A 24361-nucleotide genomic window follows, 5' to 3' on the forward strand; every position below is an offset into this window, starting at 1 on the left:
AGTTCTCATAGGATCCTATCAGAGTTCTCGTAGGTGCCTATCAGAGTTCTCGTAGGTGCCTATCAGAGTTCTCATAGGATCCTATCAGAAGCAATTGTCATTACACTTTCCCTTTTGATTCTCAGGTAGGACCAACTAAGATTACAGATATTATCCAGTCACCCTGTTCTTGGCTTAATTCCAGGTCTCCATTAGTTGGTCCGACTTGAAGAACCCATCTTGCGATTCTTTCCTGCGACATTCTTCTCACATAGCAGAGAACGTTGTGTATAAATTTGAATGGGGGAGTAAAATACAGACATGCTATTACGGTAGTAGAATCCAATAGACGGCTTTCTAATTCTTTCGCAGCTACTACTTTTTGATATCCTACAGTAGATAACACAACGCTTATTACTCACCACTGAGCTTTTCGAAAGATAAATAGGAAACATTTATTATTGATCCGAACCCAGAAAAAAAGATATTCACCTCAGGAAATCTTGTGCATCGATTTGTAAAGCAAACTGCATATAGTAAAGTTTGCCGTTATGTCACATACACCTGCAACCAACTGTGCCTTACTTGCTACGTCTGTTGTCTCATCTACAGTTATTGAATAAAACGCGCGTTGTATTATGTATGTTTCAATGATGTTTGGATAAGGTTAACAAAATCTTTTATATTGTCCAGAAACTGCCTTCTTTAATAAACTCATATACTCGAACAATCTTACTTTGTCTGGATTTAAAATTCATGCGTCAGTCATTAGGCTAACACGCAGTTTGCCACTGTAAAAAGTGAAAGAAAGTCGTCGTAAAAAAATTCTAGTCAATTGCAACTGTATTCGTTATCATGCATTGTCATGCAAGCCACAGAATTGCCTTCTCGAAATTGCTTGTTGCTGGTTATTTTACATTAGTATGATGTACCTCAGCTGTTATTTCTGAAATAATTAACATCACTATAAGGTATCACGATGAAGGAGTTCTGTATGCTTTTTAATGAACATTTGGTATATCATTGTCGTTACTTTCGGTCTCTATCACAATTTACTTTCATTTTTTAGGGCAATTTACCTTCACTTTTTTTATGACGGCAAACTGCATGTTAACCCAATCATTACACATTGTTAAACGAAACTTGCCTTCAGTATATGGTTTCACTTTCTGTGGAATTAGCTCACACGTTTCATAACTTATTTGCACTAAGAAAGTATTTACATTATGAAAATAGATTACTGTTTGAATAAAGATTCTTTCAAAAGTGCTCGCTTGCCTAAACGGAAAACCTTTCAGTTTTTCGTGCTTGGTCAAACAGTGACGTTCAATATCCTACTTTTCATAAACTGCAACCGAATACTTATCAATAAGATGCATGCTTTCCATTTACTTCTGCGGAAAAACAATTATCTGTTCATTGCATAAAGAACTTTCACCAGTAACCCCTACTTTTTTTATTATTACTGGCCATTTCTGGCCATTGCAGGAAGGGTATTACTTTTATGCTGTTTACAATACTGATCTAGTCTTTAATAAAAATAAGCAAATGAACCGTACACGTCGCCATCATTCAAAATAATTACACTTCAACTTGTAATGAGAGGATTGACAAACAACCTGCACAAAACTTAAATCTACACTGAGTATTTCATCAGCAATAAGCGAGTCTATTAAGAGAGAATAAATAACCACAATATCCTTCTTTCTTTCCTTTCTTTTGCGGAGGGGTGTAATGACAATTGCTAAATGATAAATACTTGTAATAAAAGTCTGACTATTATGTTATCAATACATTTCGATTCTTGGTAAATATCACATGACAAACATCATGGGAAACGCGTCTAAGCATCGTGGAGTTTAATGCAACTGCTACGAAATAACTGTTTTCATGTGAAGGCTTAGACCGGTTTTTCTTTTCGTTTGGGTTTGCAGAAAAATTCCTCTGCGGGCAGTTTCTAATTTGAATGCGTAAGAAATTTCGTGTGGGCGGTAAGAAGATTGCTTCCCAACCACATTGTTGCGGGTTCAGTCTCACTGCGTGGCACCTTGGGTGAGTGCCTTCTACTAAAGTCTCGTGCCGACGAAAAACTGAAAGAAGCTCGTCGTATATGTGTGTGTGTGTGTTTGTGTGTGTGTGTGTGTGTGTGTGTGTGTGGTGTGTGTGTGTGTGTAACTGCACGTACGCATGTTACTCTCTATCTATCTATCTATCTATCTATCTATCTATCTATCTATCTGTCTATCTATCTAGAACAAATAGTGAGGGATTATCAATCCGGGCAAAATACTCCATAAGCTCTCTGCGGGCACACTAGGCTAACAGCATTACTTAGAATAGAGAAGAACTCCAAGTAATCTTTTGGTAGGGTCCAAAGTTATGGTTCATCACAAATATTGTAAATCCGTGGATGGGCACCAGACAAACTGGTTTTTATACAGGGTGATATATAAGAAACAACTTTAAAATAATGGTCATTACATATTCTTCCTTTATTGAAGCAAATTTAGCTTACAGCTGTTTCGTAACTGATAGCTTTACTCAGTTGGTTTATCGATCAACTGAGGAAAATTGAGCGACAAAAAAAAATTAATGCTACTTTCGTCAGAACCATTTCTGGTTATAACAAGCAGAGCACTGGAGGAATGGCTATTGTTTGGGGGAAGGTGGGAGAAGAAGATGGAAATATTCAAGTTGAATAGAAAACAGAGGAAGACGGGTTACAGAGGAGTTGAAGTAGGTAAGGGGATGCTATAGGCATCACTTACCAGAAGTAGGGACATTGTAATGCCAAATTTGGAAGAGGGACAATAGCCATTCTTCCAAGTTCTCTGCTCGTTATAACCAGAAATGGCTCTGACGAAAGTAACATTAATTTTCTTAGGTCGTTCAATTTTCCTCAGCTGAACAATAGACCAATTGAGTAAACCAATCAATAATGAACCTATAATGACTACTGGAAACAGCTGTAAGCCAAATTTGCTCCGATAAAGGAAAAATATGTAGTGACCATTACTTTTAACTTGTTTCTTATCTATCTATTTATCTATATGTGTGTGTAAAAATATACGAACAAGTATTAGTACATACCCTAACAAAGCGAGTCTGCACGTCTATACACAAACACTTGCAGGTGTAGATTCGCCGGAAGTTGTTGTTGACAAACACCAGCAGTAATTTTATTCAGCTGAATACACGTCATTGATTGATTGAAATTATCGAAATACGACAACTTTAACACGAAATAACTTTGAAAATATAAACTTTTCTCAACAACACTAAGAGTAAAAGATGTTTTATATGACACATTCTACCAGTGTCCGAAGTTTGAAATTGTTTAGTTATAAAAAATTAATTTCTCGACCCAAGAAGTTTTTTTAAAGAGCTGAAATTTCAAAGGATCGGCATTTTTTGTCGAGACCCGAAATGAATTCGCTTACTAGTTCCACCTTGCAAAATTTTTCTTGGAGGTCCTGTGTGTGAGTAATAGATAGAGAGAGGTAGTATATGTGGAGTAGATATTTAGATAAAATATAGTTGAAATAGAAAGAGTGCTTTGTATAAATAATTAATGCAAATAGACGCAGCCTGTATTAGTTATACTGCTAAAACATCTTTATAGATACATTTGTATATGTTGATATGCAGGCCGTTCTCGTCCTAATGAGTTAATTCACTTCTAATTATCACTCGTTATTCGAGAGCTCATAAAGCAACTGGTATTTTCTCATAGTAATATAATAATCGTGACTTTGGTTCCAATCAAAAATTTTCAGCCAATTTCTTTTTTGAAAACGAACAAAAGAAACACAAACGAATTATTATGATTAGCAGCTAATTAAAAATCTACTCACATTTAAGCAAAAAAGGAAGAAAAGAAAGGAAATAAAAATTTCAAAATAAAACGAGAAGTATTTTTTTCACTGAAACTTTAATTAACGTTCATAGTCCATTTTTGTATTCGATTTTCAACACATCGGGTGATTGTTGTTGTTGTTGTTGTTGTTGTTGTTGCTGCTGTTGTTGTTGTTGTTGTTGTTGTTGTTTCTTGTTTCAGGAACGCTTAGAGAATTCTCTGCTTGCAACTTGCAACATTGTTTTCTTCGCTTCATAAATTTGCTGATGGCAAGCGAAGGTAACCTTTCTATTTCGCGTTCATCATTTGGGTTTTGTGACTCTTAAATTTTTATTGACATTTTCTCTGTTCAAAAGCCTCCTTGAAGTCCCATGGATATAAAGTTACGAAATAAAAGGCCCTCTTCTTCCTTTTGTTTTTCATTAACATTTTCGCAAGTTATCGAATAACTCCCTCTCTAGTTAAGCTCATTATTGTGCGTTTCACGTTGATCCACTATAAAAACTTAAACATGTCAGCTGTTTGGATGACCTTTCTTTTGTTTTTGTATTTTGCTTTCATGCTTTATGCTATCTTCCTATTTCTTTCAAATTCTTCAAATTTGCAATTACGTTGGGACAATGTTTTTGCCATTCACCCTTCACGGCCTTCTCCGAAATGCTGTTCCATACAAAACAAATGAGATAAGTGGATACTTTCTGGGTGTCCTGGAATGAATTAACGAAAGATATTCTACACTTATTACCGATATTTTACCTTTTTGCAATCGTTATGTAATTATACAACTGCGATGTATTTGGAGAAACATAAAAGCTTGCATTATGGGTGAAAGTTTGTTAACATCGAAAATCGCTTGTCCAGTACTTACCACCTAATGCGTAAATGGGGGATAGTAAAGAGTTCAAGGCTTGCACGAAAGTAGTTAGTGTGTGTGTGTGTAAACTAAATCTTGGCGAAATTGCAATTGTAGCTAACAGAAAGAAAGTGATTAAAGGTGATAAGCACGAAGCTGTCTGAAGTTAACAGGAGCCGGCCTTTGCTTAAAGGTATTATGAGTTTATATATTAAAGCCGGACTAAGTTACTGAAATTAGATTCGACTTGTCTATATTCGCCTCTGATTTATCTAGTATAATGATGAATTTTTGACAGGTTAAACAAATGGATTTTTAGCGCACAATCCGAGAACAATGGAAACGAACGTAAACACTCATATTTCGGTCCTTAATCACGAATTTCTTCCTTATCGTTCACTCACGCATACTTCATTGCAGTGATTGCATCTAAAACACTCAAGCTCTTCCAAATCTGCGCAATAGTTCAACCTTCTTTTCTTATTCGTGGTTTTATGACGAGTATCAAATGTTTCTCGTAAAAAGCAGGCCTTAACAGATGAAATAAACCCCTGATCCATAGGTTGAAGAGAGATTGATTTTAGCGGTAAAAAAAGAAAAAGTAATTTTAACATTTGTATGAGGATTTTGCTGAGATACTGGTTGTTTGGTTGCATTAACGAAAATTAAAAGCACGTAGCAAGAATTTTTTTTCATTTATAATATTGTTTTATCTCAAGAATGAAAGGATGAGAAAACCAATCTCCCAAAAAGTGAAACTGTTATCCAAACCTTTTTGGGTTTTTTTCGTTTGTTTTTTCCTTATGATTATGAGAATACTTTTCGTGGTAATTTTTAGAGCCTCTGGATTTTCTGATCTATACGAGGGGATGCTGAAAAGTTCTTGGTTTCAGGTTATTGCGAAAGGCCCGGTTGGAGGCCCAACCTTCCGAATTCTTTTACAGGGCTTAGAAAAACTGAAGGGCCGTTGTAATAACTGTGTGAATCTGAGAGGGGAAATATATTGAATAGAATAATAATTAACTGATCCTCTTGTAGTTTCTTTTACCCCAAAGCCAGGAACTTTTTAGCGCCCCCTCGTGAGTGAGTGTTGATTTGAGTTTGTAGTTTTCACCTGCATTACCTTCACATTAACAGTTTGATAACTTTTCGAAGTTTTTCATCAGATATAGATTACGCTTATTTCACATTGCTGTTCTTTTATGGTAATTGCTTTTCTAAAAGACTCTTGTCTCGTCCGTCATAAGCTGACATACAGTGTGTGGCGAAAAAATTATTACTACTGTTGCTTCGATATTAACTATATATATATTGGTTTCAAATTTTGGCACAAGGCCAGCAATCGACCCTAGAGTCCACTTGGTACTTATTTTATAGAAATTTAAAGTTGACCTCGGTAGAATTTTAACTCAGAATGTGAAGACGGGTGAATTGTTGTTAAGTATTTTGCCCGGCGTGGTAACGCTTCTGGCAGCTCACCGCCTTGGCCGGAAATTTCGAGGAAGGGCTAAGTCGATTATATCGACCTCAGTACTCAAATGGTACTTATTTATCGACTCCGAAAGGATGAAAGGCAAAGTTGATCACGGCAGATTTTGAACTCAAAACGTAAAGACGGATGAAATACCCGCTAAGCATTTTGCTCGGCGCGCTTACGATTCTGCCAGCTCGTCGCCTTGATATTAGCTGTATATACATTAGCTAGAGAAATTAAGCAAATGCTAACAGTGTTTTCTTCTAATGTTTTACTATTTTGAAATACACAAAGACCGTTAACTTCATCTTAGACATTAATTGTTTGTAACATGGCGTCACCGACCAAGTCGCAGTTTTGGGTGACGAAAATTTTGACACTCTTTTACGAACAATAAATGTTTTAAAGAAGTTTAACTTCCTTTGTGTGTTTCTGAATGGCTAGCTTGCAAATTCCACGCTGCAATCGTTTTAGTTTCAATACACGATCTTAAATCAAAACACTTGCCTTACAAGTACATCTCTGAAATGTTTTACCACTTTCTTTTTAATTATAACTAGCAGTATCGCCCGGCGTTGCTCGGGTTTGTTTAGACCCTTTAGAATTGGAATTTTTGAAAAGTAAATTTTGCATTATGTAGCTTGTTATTCTCTTTAAGTGAATATTTTTTCTGGTTGAAATACACCGAAAAATGGAGACACAGCAGTCAAAAAATTGTAAAAAAAATAGGGATTTTCATAGAAAAAAAGCACCTTTTTGATGTAAATAATTTTTGGTCTTAACATGGTCCGATTTGAATTTTATCTTCTACGGAATGAAGAGAAAGCCTTCTTCTATCATACTTTCAATTTTGGCCAACTTGCGCCGCAGGGTCTCGGAGGAGATAGTGTTAGTTGAAGGCTACCAAACCTGCCATACGCAGATAACTTCAGCTTTATATTTAGAGAAATTATAGTTTTGGCTACTGCACACCATTCATTTGCTGTTAAAGCATTTGTCAACTTGTAAAACGTAGAAAGTTTTTTGTCGCACCCCGTATAATTTTCCTCATCAGTAATTAAATGAGTAAAATATTTTACCATGCCATGATCTGCGCTGCTGCTTCACTTTCTAAATTTATGATATGCCAGCCTGCTCTCTTCTTACAGTGTTTAAAGCATTCACCGCCTGCGGCAAGTTTCCTTGTTATCTTCTCTTTCATCATTTAGCATTGCAAAAATGGACCAGGTTTTTCTATAACTGGCAGCGCAGATAACAAGAACGTTTAATCTTTGTGTTTGATCACTAATCCATACTGTTAAAATCTCTATTTGAGGAACGATGCTATCTTCTTTATTTTGAAGCCAAGTACATTACATGGAATGCGCATTCTTAACGCGAATCAAATATTTCTCTTTCTCGTTGAAAACTGTACAAACGATGAAAAGCTCAAAGAATATCTATCAGTGATGTTTCTACGGTATTTCCGGTATAATGTTGTCATATAATTTTCATACTTTTGTTCAAAAGTTCTGGTTCTCCTTCTTCCTTTATTTGATGCTTTAGTCAGTTTATCGTTGTTTCTTTTGAGAATGTTGGAAAAAATATGGGTGTCAAAATATCTTAAGAAAAAACGGAGAAACGAAAAGCAAAGGAAAGCCGTGTAAGACGCATCGCTGACGTCCATTTGCTGGTAACACTATGTAACACGACTTTTGTCTTTGGGGGGTTGTTTGTTGTTTGTTCGTTCTCGAGCCATGCCTGGCTCATAAGGGCCGGTTTCCCGGTTTCCTTGGCGTATAGGTTCCCCACCTGGACGGAACGCCGGTCCGTCGCAAGTGAGCTGCAAGATGCAGGAGGAAAGAGTGAGAGAAAGCTGTGGCGAAAGAGTCAGCAGAGGTTCGCCATTACCTTCTGCCGGAGCTGCGTGGAGCTTAGGTGTTTCGCTCATAAACGCACACATCCCCCGGTCTGATATTCGAACCCGCGATCCCTCGACCGCGAGTCCGCTGCTCTAACCACTAGGCCATGTGCCTCCACAATAAATGTTCCTTCTCAAGCCATGCCAGGCTCATAAGGACCGGTTTCCCGGTTTCAGTGGCGTAGAAATTCCCCACCTGGACGGGACGCCGGTCCATCGCAGGATTACTCATTTTTGCCAGCTGAGTCGACTGGAGCAACGTGAAATGAAGTGTTTTGCTCAAGAACACAACGCATCGCCCGGTCCAGGAATCGAAACCACAACCTTACGATCATGAGTTCAACACCCTAACCACTAAGCCACGCGCCTCCACTTGTCCTTGGGTACCAGCTGTTATTTCCTATTTGCTTACCCTAGAAAGTATGAAAAAAGGCTAATATTTCCTTCAAACTTTGCTTTTGTTACATTTATTCAAACCCTAAAGAATCTCTCTGAACACATGGTCATGATGCTTCCCCACTACTCCTACACATGATCAGAGATGCTCTAATTGTCAACCATAAGGAAGATGCTCAATTAGATAAGGTCAAGGAACTAACAAGCAAATCTGTGGTATTGAGCAGAATATTTGCTATAACGATATTTCTGCTTCTGTAACTCAGCGCTAAATCTGTCTAAAATGTAATGGAAAATAGGTCGCTTTCATAATATTGATGCCCAGCTCACAAAAGCAAAGTTTGAAGGGAATAGTAATAGTTTCCTTTAATTTCTAGATATAAGCAAGTAGGAAATAACACTTACTGACCAAAGACAAAAAGAAAAGTAATAATAATAATTTTGTTACACAGTGTAATTGAACTTCGCGTTGAATTAAAGTAAATAAAATAGTGACAATCGAGGAAGGCCAGGGATTACCAACTTTTGCCAACGTAACTTGACATTCAGCTCAATTGCCCGGAGTATGCATCCACCTGGGTGCCATTTTGGAGCAACACACATCGAGGTATTCATAAATTTCAAACGAAATTATTTGAATAAGGATTTTTTTCTTTTGTCTTTTAATTTTTGCCACCGAAAATTCTTTTAAAGATATAAACTCGTTAACTGGAACTTCGGAAAACCTGAACTACCTGTAATAAAGTTAGTCTCTCGTAGTCCGACAAAGACAAATCTGCAATTTTTTGCTGAACAAGCTGCAGAAATGATTTAGGGCTGGATTAAGACCCATCGAGGCCCTAAGCACTTAAAAGATTTTGGTGGCCATCATAAAAGATTATGTAAATAAAAATATAAACAAATAACAAACCATAAAATAAATTTTTATTTTTCAAAACGAAACAAAACAGTAAGAGGGAAAATAATATTTATTTTTGTATACTTCCACTTTATTTATATTTGAAAAGTTTCCTCCAACTTTTTTTAATTGCAAAGTGTTTGATCAGATCCTCAAAATTAATCTTAGGAAACACATCTGCATCTATACTTAGTAGAGATAAAGGCATGCCGGATATTATTTTAGCAAGTTTTAAATGATTTCTTTTGTGTCGTAAATCATTTACTATTTCTGTGGTTCCCTTGATGCCCTAAGCACGTGCTTATTTTGCTTAATGGTTAATCCAGCGCTGTTTATAGTGATCGAATGTATGTACTGTACATTAGCTCACACCCGCCATCAAATCGATGTTTACCTGAACAGGTGCAAGGTGTACCACGCATCAGGTGTTGAAGTGACTGCAAAGCAACGTCAAATAAAGTGTTTTGCTCTCGAGTGCACAACGCACCACCCGGTCTAGGAATTGAAACCAGACCATTTATACCTAGGTACATAACAAAGCATACACATATTATACATATGTGCATTTGTGCATATGAGTGTATGTGTGCGTTTGTTTACCCTCATGTATGTGCATGCATGTATTTATGTATCTTTCTTTTCTTTTGACCCCCATCGGTCACGAATGACCATGGGATTACACCTAGAAAGTTACCCTCCGAGGCACAAGTCTGGGCAAAGTTGTTAATGGAAGACCAGCAGTCGCCCATGCATACCAGCTTCCCCTCTCCACACTACCGATGTTATCCAAGGGAAAGGCAAAGGCCGATACAGCTTGGCACCATTGACGTCGGAGCTCATTTCTTAACGTGCAAGTGACTGAGCACTCCACAGACACGTTTACCCATAACGTAGTTGTCGGAGAGATTCAGCGTGACAAGGCTGGCCCTTTGAAATACAGGTACAATAGAAACAGGAAGAAAGAGTGAGAGAAAGTTGTGGTGAAAGAGTACAGCAGGGTTCACCACCACCACCTCGCCACCTGCCGGAGCCTCGTGGAGCTTTTTGGGTGTTTTCGCTCAATAAACACTCACAATGCCCGGTCTGGGAATCGAAACCGCGATCCTACGTCCGCGAATCCGCTGCCCTAACCAATGGGCCATTGCGTCTCCACATGTATTTATGTATACATGTGTGATAAAGAGAGAGAGAGAGAGGAGGGTCTAAAATCCGCTGCTGCCACTTATTCACTCTCTATTTGTGACTTTACAGACGTTTACGGCGTTATACAAAATATGAAGACATTAGAAATTATATCAGACTCTTAAAACTATGTTAGTGGCTTTGGCCTTTTTTAGGGTTTATTCTTGCACAGAGAATTGGTTTCGCTCGAATTCATAAACAAGATGTTTGTGTTATCGTGCAGAAATAAACCTATCATACACTGAGGCTGAAATTCCTTTCTCTCATGCATTTGGGTTCATCCTTTCTTTCTGTTATAGACTCTTTCTGAAACTGGGTAATCTATTTCTTATTTATTCAATGTTATAATATTGGTTTCACATCTTGGCACAAGGCCAGTAACTTTGAGCGAGGGGATAAGTCGATTAGATCGACCCCAGTTTTCAACTCGTACTTATTTTATCGACACCGAAAAAAAATGAAAGGCAACGTCGACCTTGGCGGAATTTGAACTCAGCGCGTGAGAATGGACAAAATGACGCAAATCATTTTAGCTGGTATGCTAACGATTCTTTTCTACTAAAGGCACAAGGCCTGAAATTTTAGAGGAGGGGATTACTCGATGACATTGGCCCCAGTGTTTCACTGGTACTTAATTTATCGACCCCGAAAGGATGAAAGGCAAAGTCGACCTCGGTGGATTTTGAACTCTGCGCGTGAAAATAGACAAAGTACCCGATATGCTAACGATTCCGCCAGCTCGCTGCCTTTGTCAATGCTATAATATTCCAGTTGGATGCGAGTCATAATATCTTAGAGTTTGACTGTGCAATTTGGTGCTTACCAACCGCATGGTTCCGGGTTCAGTCCCACTGCATAGCACCTTGGGCAAGTGTCTTCTACTGTAGCCTCGAGCCGACCAAAGCCTTGTGAGTGGATTTGGTAGACGGGAACTGAAAGAAGCCCGTCGTATATATGTATATGTATATATATATATATATATATATATATATGTGTGTGTGTGTGTGTGTGTGTGTCTGTGTTTGTCCCCCCAACATCGCTTGACAACCGATGCTGGTGTGTTTACGTCACCGTAACTTAGCGGCTCGGCAAAAGAGACCGATAGAATAAATACTAGGCTTACAAAGAATAAGTCCTAGGGTCGGTTTGCTCGACTAAAGGTGGTGCTCTAGCATGGCCGCAGTGAAATGACTGAAACAAGTAAAGGAGTAATTATGAAAGTGAGATAAACTGAGGATAGTATTCATTTCAAAATGATGTTTTTGTCTTTGAAGTGGTTGTGTGGTTTAAAAGCTTGCTTCCTAACCATGTGGTCTCGGTTTCAGATACATTACAAGGTACCTTGGATAAGTATTGGGTTGTTCGGAAAGTTCGTGCCGATTTATAGTACCTTACCTTTCGACATATTTTAGAACATGGTTGAGTTCGTGAAATAGGATTTGACTACACCTTCATTTAGAACACAGTTTAAGATATCTTTTCGTGGAAAAGGTTTATGTTCCTTAAACTGTGTTAATTCTGTAACCCTTTAATATGGAAGATAAAAAAGTTCATTTTCGGCACTTGATGCTTTGGGAACCAGACAAAAATTGCCGCAGCTCGGTTGGGATGTGTTACCCCACCCTCCATATTCACCAGATATTGCTCCTTCGAATTTCCACTTATTCAGGTCTCTGCAGAATAGTCTTAATGGTAAAAATTTCAATTCCTTGGATGACGTAAAAATATACCTTGATGAATTTTTTACCATGAAACCACCTCAGTTCTGGGAAGAGGGTATTTTCAAGTTAAAGGAAAGATGGAGACGCATTGTGCAACAAAATGGTTCATATTTGGCTGATTAAAAATGTAATGGCAAGTATTTATTGACCTTTTTCTCTCCTTTAAAAATCGGCACGAACTTTAAAAATCGGACGACCCAATATCATCTATTATAGCCCTGGACCAACCAAAGCCTTGTGAATGGATTTGATAGGCAGAAACTGAAAGAATCCCTTCGAATACATAAGTGTACATAATTATACGCTGTATGTCTTTGTGTTTGTATTGCGTTTGTTCCCTGCCGCCAGCGTTTCACAACGTTGTTGGTTTGTTTTTGTCCCCGTAACGTAGCGGTTTGGCAAACAGAACCGATAGAATAAGTACCAGGCTTAAAATATAAACATTGGGGTAAAATTGTTCGACAAACCCCTTCAAGGTTGTACCCCAGCATGGCCGCAGTCTAATGATAAGTAAAAGATAAAAATGTAGCGATGGAAATCAGCTGAGAGTAGAAGTAGTTAATATCGGTTTCCAATTTTGGTACAAGACCATCAATTTCGTGGGGTTAGTCAATTAGATTGACCCCAGTGCCCAATTGGTACAAATTTTACAAGCGCACACACACGCACACATATACTACGGGCTTCTTTCAGTTTCCATCTACCAAATCCACTCACAAGGTTTTGATCGGCCCGAGACTGTAGCAGAAGACACTTGGCCAAGGTATCATGCGGTGGGACTGAACACTGGAACCATACCTTATGCTGAAAAATATAGTTATTAAGGACTGTGTCATCCTCTCTTCTCTGTAATTTATTAAATGAATATTTTTTAGAAAAGAAAAGTGTTCACGCCTGTTAATACCAAACAGCCATGTCAAAAAATTAATCTCTGATCCTTGCTTTATTTAATTTATTTTTTTATTTTTATCAAATTACTCCGGTGTCTCGGGAAAAATTCCACTTTATTAAAACGATATTCATTTAAGAAATTCCAGAACGGAAAATATGAATTAGTTCTCAAAAGTAATTTTTTTTTCAGCATAATTCTAATTAACATCAACAAAGATATGAGGAAACAAATTCGAGATGCATAAAATATGAGTGCCTTCCTCCCACATTATTTGTCTTTTTTTTTTTACACATTAAATTCCGTTATAGTCGGGAAATACACCATCTGAAAGTTATCTGTAGAAAATTTCATCAAGAAAATTACCAATTCTCTGAATGATATGCGGAAACAAATTCGTGGCGTCAGAATTACCCGAAACTATTCTCACTTTACTCAAAAACAATTTTCATAACAAATTCCAATATAATTGTAATCTATATAGGCGTAGGAGTAGCTGTGTGGTAAGTAGCTGGCTTACGAACCACATGATTCCGGGTTCAGTCCCACTGCGTGGCAACTTGGGCAAGTGTCTTCTACTATAGCCTCAAGGCCACGGACCGACCGAAGGCTTGTGAGTGGATTTGGCAGACGGAAACTGAAAGAAGCCTGTCGTATATATGTATGTATGTATGTATGTGTGTGTGTGTGTGTGTGTTTGTGTTGATGTGTGTGTGTGTGTGTGTGTGTGTGTCTGTGTTTGTCCCCCCAACATCGCTTGACAACCGATGCTGGTGTGTTTACGTCCCCGTAACCTAGCGGTTCGGCAAAAGTGACCGATAGAATAAGTACTAGGCTTACAAAGAATAAGTCCTGGGGTCGATTTGCTCGACTAGAGGCGGTACTCCAGCATGGCCGCAGTCAAATGACCGAAACAAGTAAAAGAGTAAATGAGTATATCATCTGAGACACTTATAGAAAATTCCATTAAAAGAATACTCATTTTCCTGAAAGTTATGAGGAAGCAAAATCGCTGTGGAAAGCACGGTCGTGTAGTTATACCTCTTTACATGTGTGCGCGCGCGTGTGTGTGGGTGTGTATGTGTGTGTGTTATCAATAAGAGTATAAATTACAGAGTGACTGAAGGGCCGAGAGTTTCGTGCATTGGCTCTTATTCCTAATCAAACACCTTGGCCTTTGAGTGATTCTTTTACTCTTTTACTCTTTCACTATTTTACTCTTTCTCTTGTTTCTGTCATTTGACTGCGGACATGCTGGAGCACCGCCTTAAAGCGTTTTAGTCGAAGAAATCAACTCCAGGACTTGTTCTTTGTAAGCCTAGTACTTATTTTATTGGTCTCTTATGCAGTACCACTAATTTACTGGGGCATCAACGCACCAACATCGGTTGTCAAGCGATGTTGTGGGGACAAACACCGACACAAAGAAACGCACATAAATATATACACACACACAGGCGCGCACGCACACACACACATACATATATGTATATACAGCGGTCTTCTTTTAGTTTCTGTCTACCAAATCTCCTCGCAAAGTTTTCGTTGGCCTAAGGCTATAGTAGAAGACACTTGCCCAAGGTGCCACGCAGTGGGATTGAACTCGGAATAATGTGGTTGGGAAACAACCTTCTTACCGCCATATACAGCCACGCCTGTCGATTAATAACAATAAGAAACATATATACTCATGTTTTGAGTATATATGTGTGTAAAGGAATGGTAAAGGAAACAATTATGGCACCACCACATTCATTCCATATGACCACAACTGTTCGAATCACAGCCTTAAGTCTAGGTGCGAATGCTTCGCGCGCGGCACGCAGCTGTTCTTGCAGAATCGAAGCCCATTCCTGCTGCAGTTTTGTCTTCAGAGCGTCGTGCGAAGCATGCGGAGTGCTCGAAACCCTCGTCTGCAAAACGGACGAAACAGAAAAATCCAACGGTTTGAGAACGGAGCTTCTTGAGGTCCATACATCCTTGCCTATGAACGACAGAATGTTTTTCTGAGCCTAGTGTTGTGTCTGTTTGAAGCTGTGGGATGGTGATGAGCCCTGTTGGAGGAACCAAGGGGTGCCTCGAAAGTTTTCATTTGCCTATGGAAGCAGTTCAGCTTCCAGAATGTCGCTAATGTATCACTAATGTATCGATTTTGACGTCGACTTACGAGTCTACCCGTGATGGTACCAGATACACTCCATTCTGGTGGTTTACTGTCTGTTCGATGCCAAATTTCTTTTCATCAGTGAACAGCTGGTTGGGCAGCATGCCTTCAGCAATATGACGCAAAATAAGACTTCTCTCCAGTCTCATGATCTTATAAACGTCCGTGAGCTCATGACGACGGATCATCTTGAAGGGATGGGTCCTGAGATTTTCCTTCAGCACTCATCATCATTGTTCGACCGTGGTCGAGACAGTGGAATTTACTATATTACGCCAGACCTCACGGTCCATCATAGAATTACGGAGGTCCTGTTGCTGGATGCCTGTATCCCTGGCGATTACATCAGGGTAGGAGAGTGTACGCCCTCTGGTATCGCGAGCAGATGGCTTCCATAGGAGAAGAGTGGAAATTACCTCGTTTTCAGCTCTACAACAATGTGCAGCAAACTGGACTCTTCTACCTTTCGCAAGAGATGATACAGGTGGTAATTTCCCATATATGGGGAAACATCATATTTCTCAATCAAAGCCGGAATACTGCAGGGAGACACACTCGACCCATTTCTCTTCATCATGGTCGTTGACTATGTGCTTCGTATGTCAGTTGATACCATTTCTGGTAAGGGCTTTGAAATAAAACTTTCAGCACTAGATACATTGGTATTCGGTTTATTTTGGCTGTGGAAGCCAGTTTTCTGACGGAACGACAAGGATTTCACCGTATCTTTTCTCTTGTACTTTTGATTAGCTTCAGGGCCCCGCTCAGTTCTTTTTCGGTCACGTCAAGGTCGATCAGTGATGGAACCAGTCTCTTGAAATTTCTTGGCAATTTTCCAGTCTGTTGTTCAGTTAATTTAAAACTTTTTTGCTGTAGCTGTATTACTTTTGCCTCCTTTGTGGAGGGTTATAATTGCATTTCGGTCTATAGCAATTATCTAATTTATAAATCTGAATTTATTTAGTCTGAAACCAAAAGTAGACACACTAAGCTTTCATAATGATGCATACTTTTCATATCTTAACACGCTTTTTGATAGTTATTAAGGCCCGAAACTTCGAATGCCTTAATTTCAGGATAACCTCTGCGTGTATTATGTGTGTGTGTGTGTATGTGTGTGTATGTGTGCGTGCGTGCGTGCGTGTGTGCGTGTATACATACATACATACATACATACATACATACATACATACATACATACAGACAGACAGACAGACCGACCGACAGACAGATAGATAGATAGATAGATAGATAGATAGATAGATAGATAGATAGATAGATAGATAGATAGATAGATATGTTTCTTTATTAGCCACACAGGGCTGCACACAGACAGAACAAATTACAAGGTAGAGCTTTTCTTTTGGGGGTAAAAAAAGGGGGTTGGTTTTCGATCAAAAGGGATCGTAAAAGGAAAGAAAGAGGACAAAAAAAGGGGGGAGAGGGAAAAAAAGAAAAGGGGAGAGGAAAAAAAAAAGTTGATCAATAGGGATCGTAATCACAGAAATGTCAATATGAAGTGTAATGGGGAGGACAGGTGAGGTTTACCCGTGGAAGGAAAAGCCTACGGAAAAGACCACGGTAACCTCGGTCAATGAAGTCACATGTTATATTTCTTTTCTTTTTTTTTTGCAAATAAGCAACTCTCTGTATTAATTTTTACGGTTCATAGAATCATAGTCAAGGTAGCTTCGTCATTCATACGTGCCATCCTTGCTACATTCACCCATCTTTTTTTAAAACATTCACTAGACAAAACTTGCCTCTCTACTCTCACTTTCCTCTTCAAGTGATACTTGAAGAAGTTGATGAGAGATTGACCAGAGAGGAAAGTGTTTGTCTCTAATCCTTTCAGGCGCGTCCACCAGATACATTCTTTCGCCATAGCCACAAGTATGATAAAAATAGCTCTTCCTTCCCGTTTGAAGGAAGGAGGCGTGACGATATTAACGATAGACTCGGCTGATAAACCGACACGTCCCACACGTGACAGCAGTCGTTCGACATAAGCCCACAGGTCGGAAATTGCTGGACACTGCACGATTGCGTGCAGAGCGGTTTCGTCGCTCTGCCCGCATCTCGGGCAGGTCGGCCCCGTGTTTCTCGAGCCATGCCTATAGAGCTTATCCCGAACGGGTAGCGCTTCTCGGTAGCACCGCCAGGCCAGGTATCTCTGGAAGTTGTCCATAGGTCCCGGGCCGAAAGTCGTTTGAAACAGGCGGGTCAGGTATTCCTCGTCGACGCCCAGGTTTGCCCCGACCTCGTCGTCGTACTCACTGCCTATTCCTATATGCAGGCATATTTGAGCTTACATTTGTCAACGAGTGAGTGCACGTGTGTTTGTATTTGTGTATACGTACAAGCTTATAATCGCATTGCTCTATGAATGTGTATTTGTATTTAATGCACTAATCCCTCCACTAATCCCCTATAGAATGCTTTGGTTGTGTTGAAGTCACTCAAGGTCGACCCGGGACGGCAGAGTTGCTTGAGAGCAACGCGACACTCGCGGTGCCATTCGCCCTTCCTCGGCCTCTTTTTGATCCACGACTGCAGTTCGGTCATGGAGACGAGTTGCGGGAATGCGTGCCTCACAAACGGCGACCACACCTGTTCACCGTCGTCTACATAGAGCCGGAGATGTCGCAGTCTCAGCGCGTGTCTGCGCATCATCAACCATGGCATGCCCAGCCCTCCTTTTAACGGGTGTTGACAGCAAATGGATCGCCTGACCATCGGGACGCATCCTTTCCATAGATACAGAAGGCTAGAGAGAGAGAGAGGTGGAGCGAGAAAAGCGGTCGCGATGGGTGCGTGTTAGAGAAACTTGTTCCCAACTATGGGGTTTTAGGTCCAGCCCAACTGCACGGTACCTTGGGCACTTTTATAGCCCCAGGCCGACCAAACCTTCTCAGTGGACTTAGTAGCTGGCAACTAAAAGAGGTTGGTATAACACACACACACACACACAGATATTCATATATACATATATCTGTATATATCTATGCATGTGTCCTTGCATATATCTATGCGTGTCGTCATCTTTGTCTCCACCCACCCGCTTGTTACGTCCTTGTAACACCTGCAACTTAGCGGTTCGGTTTAAGAGACCGATAGAATAAGTGCTAGACTTTAAAAATAAGTACTGGGTTTCGCCTGTTAGACTAAACTTTCAAGGTGGTGTCCCAGCATAGCTGCAATCCAATCATTGAAACAAGTAAACGATTACACACACACACACATGATATAATCATTTGAATTTTTATAACGTAGCCTTTTCCTAAAGTTTCTGTTTCGTCAGATAAGATACATTCTTTATGTCATTTGAATGTATTAATAGTACTTTCAAAAATGTAGATTTGTTTATATATATATATATATATGTGTGTGTGTGTGTGTGTAGTTGTTTATGCAGGCATGGCGTGGATTCGATTCTCCGTAGCCAAATTTCACTTAACAGTTCAACAGCACTTTTCTCGCGGTAAAACAATAGTTTTTCTGTGAGTGACAGCAGTTACATTTGCCAGATGCCTTCGCAAAGCAGGATAATGTCTTTACCACTTGACCCTTCTAACCCCTTCTAGGCCACCAAAAGCTAGAATAGAGATAACTGATCGCTAACGAAATCTATTGTTCTCAACAATATGTCTATCCTTCTGACTGGTTTTGGATAGTTATAAAAACAAGAACTCCGTAAGCCAAGGTCAGTTAGTGAGAACCGAGTTTGGTTAACCGGCTGAACAAAACGCCGTCTCTAAAATAAAGGGCACCATGGGACTACTATCGTACCTCACTAACGAAGCAGTTGTTTCGTCCCACAATTCACACTTTCACTAACTCACTTCTTTTTCTCTGTAACATTACCATATCTCTCTCAATATACTACTATGAGATCGTGTACATACATATCGGCCGAAATTAACTCTTTTTTTACCTCGCGTGTTTTTCCATTTACTAGTTATACATACCAGCCCGTCATGGTTTTCGATATATACAAAGTAACGGTAAATAAATATATCTTTACAATTTCAATTACTGTTCTTCTTCCATCTTGCATACTGACAACCAACACTTTAACAACAACCGTTACAATTGGTGACCCTCGACTGCAACGAAGAACTAGCCGTTACATATATATATATATATATATATAGATATATATATATATATATATATATATATATATATACATACATATATATATATATATATATATATATATATATATATATATATATATATATATATATAGATATATATATATATATATATATACATATATATATACATATATATAGGGAGAGTTTACGAAAAAAACAAAAGACGGAGACAGGTGATGTACAAAACAAACAGATGTATTAGTATAACGCTCAGGAATAGAAAAAAAGTCTTTTACGTTTCGAGCCTATGCTCTTCTACAGAAAGGGACACAAAAAAAACAAGGAGAGAAAAAAAATCTGTGTAGTGGCTAACATATATAATCATTATAGATATAGGGTAAAAAATATTATTATTTACGAAAAAATTATTATTTACGAAATATTATGTTGACAAAGGAAATGAATTCTTATAATTCTAATCCAGATACGCGTCCATAATTAATCGAAGACTGTTTGATTTCATTATTTTCTTTCTTTTTGCCTACGTGAGTTACAGATATTGTTTTCTGTGGGGTCATATTTTGTAGTGAAAAGAAATAACGGTCTTTTAGCTGCTATTTCTAAATTTTCGGTATGTGGTGAAGCAACTTGTTTCTAAACCCTAATTATTGTTATAATTATATATATATATATATATATATATATATATATATATATATATATATATATATATATATATATATATATATATATATGGAAAGAATGGAGCTGAACGAAGATTTAACAAAATTCCTTTATTTTATTTTCGACACTCCGAGCCAGTACAAGAACAGAAAAAACTATATCTGGTTTGTGATTCCCTTTGGAAAACAAATCGGATCTAACCTCCCTTTACAGTTTCGCCAAGCCATTGCCACGAATTTTCTCAGAAATTCGAGATATTACTCCACTATAAATTCGCACATAGTAAGGATTGCTTTCTCAAATACTAAAAATCTCTCACAGATAATTGCCTCCCATAACAATAAGCTGCTAAATAAGGTCTCGTCTACCATGAGCAGAGACACCGCCCTGTCAAATTCCAACATAACATATAGTAATAATAATAATAATAGAAATAGCACAGATATTAGCAGCCTTCATACCAGTATTGGCGTTAGTAATAGTAATAAGGATAAGAGCACTGGCCTGGTCATTAACGGAGGGGGTCTCAACAATAATAGTAGCAGCGTTTTTAACAACAGTAGTTTTACGGACAATAACAGTCACAGCATTCCCAGAAACAGGGAATGTGCAGGTGATATTGCCTTAAATAGTAATAAAAATAGGTTGAATAGTATCGAATCCAGCATTAATTTTTACAACCATCATAGAAATAAGAACGCTGTATTAGTATCGGAAATTAATCCCAATAGATTAAGGTTCTTATCAAATAACTCCAAAATTAGAAACACCACTTACCAGTGCAATATTTCTGCTGGATCCGATGTCTACCTCTATATTGGCGCTACCTCCTCTAAATTAGCCACAAGGATATCAAATCATTTTTCCACGTTTTGTGATAAAAGTAAACTGCACACCACGGGGCTAAGCAAATTAGTCTGGCGTTTGAAGAACGCAAATTCAACTTTTAAGCTGGAATGGTCAATATTATCGGTGTCCTTACCGTTTGATAAGGACAGAAAAATCTGTGCCCTCTGTAATTCCGAACTCTTTCATATTCTGTTTGCCCGAGGCCAAGTAATAAACTCGATTGTCGAGAGACCTTTCAGATGCCTTCACTGGAAAAAGCATACCTTTCACTCATACCAATGAAGTCTAATATAGATAACCCCTGGATGTCCTACAAAATTAAAATGTGCTATCTCATCCATTTAGTTTATAAGACTTCCTCATAATTGCTAAGAACTACTACCAATCCCAGCAGTAACCTTGTTTCTTGTCATTACTATTGTGGGCTTCATCTGCCCTCCCCCTCTTAAGTTGATACATTCGAACACACAGACACAGTCTTTTCACCTCCTGACCGTTAATTCTTTCTCTCTGCCTTCTACACACACATTCAAGCATTCACAGACACACACACACACACACATTAAGGCAATTTTACACACTCATACATACGAGCACTCATTCATAAAATAAATCAAATATAAACACCAGTCATACAGAATACATTCCCTCACTTTAATTTTCCTTCACCTCCCTTCTCCAACCTTGATTGAACCCTTGAACTATTTTAACTGACATTTTCTCCTACTTTCAACCAATCTGGCGTCACCCCCTATAAATAGACATTATTTATCATTATCTCTATGGGCTCCTCGTGAGCAGTCATCGAAAAACTTGTTGTGCATTTTGTTGGAGAATTAAGTTCCTGGATTTTCCTGAAGAGAAAGCTGCATAATGGACTCCTTATTCATTCGGAATTAGGGATTTTGCAGACTTCGAAACATATGTCGAAAATAAAATAAAGGAATTTTGTTAAATCTTCGTTCAGCTCCATTCTTTCCTATACTTAATATATTAAATTAAACTTCAAATTTCCGCACTAAGGCACGGAGTTTATGCCCTATGGTCGTAACTTCAACCGTGCTTTTTCTGTTGTGAGTTTGCTACCCAGGTATCGGTTATCTTTCGAATTATCCGCAATAAGATAATTCATTTGTCTACTTATGTATATATATATATATATATATATATGAGAATGTGTGTGTGTGTGTGTGTGTGTGTGTGTCTGTGTGTGTGTGTGTGTGTGTAAGTACGGTGATGCAAACAGGTTGTAACAGTTGAAATATCATTTTTGTGTAACGGTTGGAATTTATTTAGTGTAGTTACCAATTGTAACGGGTAAGATTGATTAGGTACACAATATCACGAGATGTCGGAGTCGGCAGTTGTAACGATAAAAATTTGTTATACCGGCAAGTTGTCGGATGTGAAAAAATTAACAATGCATGAAATTTTAAGGAAATATTTATTTACCAATACGTTACAATACCTTGCCTCGACGAGCAGGTTATGGTAAATCCAAATGCATGCGAAGTAAAGTTTGTGTTTATGTTCTCTTCATTGTTTAGTAGTAATTACAGAGAGGTTGTCTCACAGTTGCTGACAGTAAACTTCATTTCTCCCTCTGACCAAGGCTCTAGCTGGTCAGCTAGACTTCGTTCTCACTGAGCTGTCACTGAAGTGACTTACTGGTTGAGTCTTCACCGAAGTGACTGAACTCTTTTTGCTTGGGGTTTATGCTTTTATAATTATCCAGAAGGATAGATATATCATTGAGAACAATAGATTTAGTTAGTGGTCTTGTTATCTCTTTTCTAGCTTTTGATGAAGTAGAAGAGGTTATAAGGGTCAAGTGGTGAAGACATTATTTCAGCCTAGCTAAAGGCAATCTGGCGAATGTAAAACTGCTGTCAGAAAAAAACCATTGTTCCACCGTGGGAAAAGTTCTGTTGAACTGTTCATTTAAAAATTTGGCTATGGTGGATCGAATCCACTTCATGCTTGTAAGATCCACTAGAAGGTAAAACAGAACTCAAAATATAAGTATATGTATATTTTTATTTATATTTAGCAGAAGCAACAGAGAGACTCAACGCACAAAACTTTCAGACTTTGTCACTTTGTTACTTCTGCCAAATATTAATGTGTGTGTATGTGTGCGCGCGCGCGTGTTTGTGTAAAATAGTGAGAGCTGAAACGAAAATAACATTTGGCTTACTCTTTAACTCTTTTACTTGTTTCAGTCATTTGACTGCGGCCATGCTGGAGCACCGCCTTTAGTCGAGCAATCGACCCCAGGACTTATTCTTTGTAAGCCCAGTACTTATTCTATCGGTCTCTTTTGCCGAACCGCTAAGTTACAGGGACGTAAACACACTAGCATCGGTTGTCAAGCGATGTTGGTGAGACAGACACAGACACACAAACATATACACACACACATACATATAGATACGACGGGCTTCTTCCAGTTTCCGTCTACCAAATCCACTCACAAGGCTTTGGTCGGCCCGAGGCTATAGTAGAAGACACTTGCCCAAAATGCCACGCAGTGGGACTGAACCCGGAATCATGTTGCTGGTAAGCAAGCTACTTACCACACAGCCACTCCTACGCCTGTAAATTGTTTAAATTTACTTTCGAAACATGATAAATAATAGTTCTCTTTTTAAAGTTTATTTCTGCTGAATACTTCGCTTTTGAGTCCGTATATAGAAATACGAACACGCACGCGCGCATGCATACATAATCCTAAAAACAGTGCTTATACAACTATAACCAACTCACAAAGCACAAATAAAATCTCAAACACACCCACTCACGCATATACAAATTTAAACACCCACGCACACAGATTCAAATGAATATGGGGACATTATAGACCCCCAGCCCGGGGCAAATCAATTTAGAGGAAGCCACAATATACATAGATGAGACTTGGGACCCCAGACCCATGAGACTCCCGGAACCATTGCCGGCAAGACTTCCTTCTGTACTCCCCCCCCCCAAAAAAAACACTCCTTTTTTCATTTAATTTTTTTTCTACGCAAAACCCCGTTTTCGGCTACGGAGAACACGAATCTGCAAAAAAATTGTCAAAAGTCGGCATTTTGAAATTACCCCTCCCTCCCCCAATTTCTTCATTTTTAACTTTATCAGAATTCTTTTTTCTTTTTTTTTCTTCAAAATATGCGGGGAAATACGGAGATTCTGAAAAAAATTTCCCAAAATTTTTCTAGTTAGGATTAAGGTTAGGGTTAGGGTTTGGGTTTTAGGGTTAGGGTTTTAGAGTTAAGGTTGGGATTTTAGGGTTAGGCTTAGGATTAGGGTTTTTTGGATTATGGTTAGGGTTTTTAGGTTTAAGTGTAGGGTTTTAGGGTTAGGGTTAGTTGGAATTTTTTAGGGGGAAAAAAGTGAAAAATGAAGAAATTGGGTGG

The sequence above is a fragment of the Octopus sinensis genome, linkage group LG2 (genome assembly GCF_006345805.1).
Source record: "Octopus sinensis linkage group LG2, ASM634580v1, whole genome shotgun sequence".
In the NCBI taxonomy this organism is placed as follows: Eukaryota; Metazoa; Mollusca; class Cephalopoda; order Octopoda; family Octopodidae; genus Octopus; species Octopus sinensis.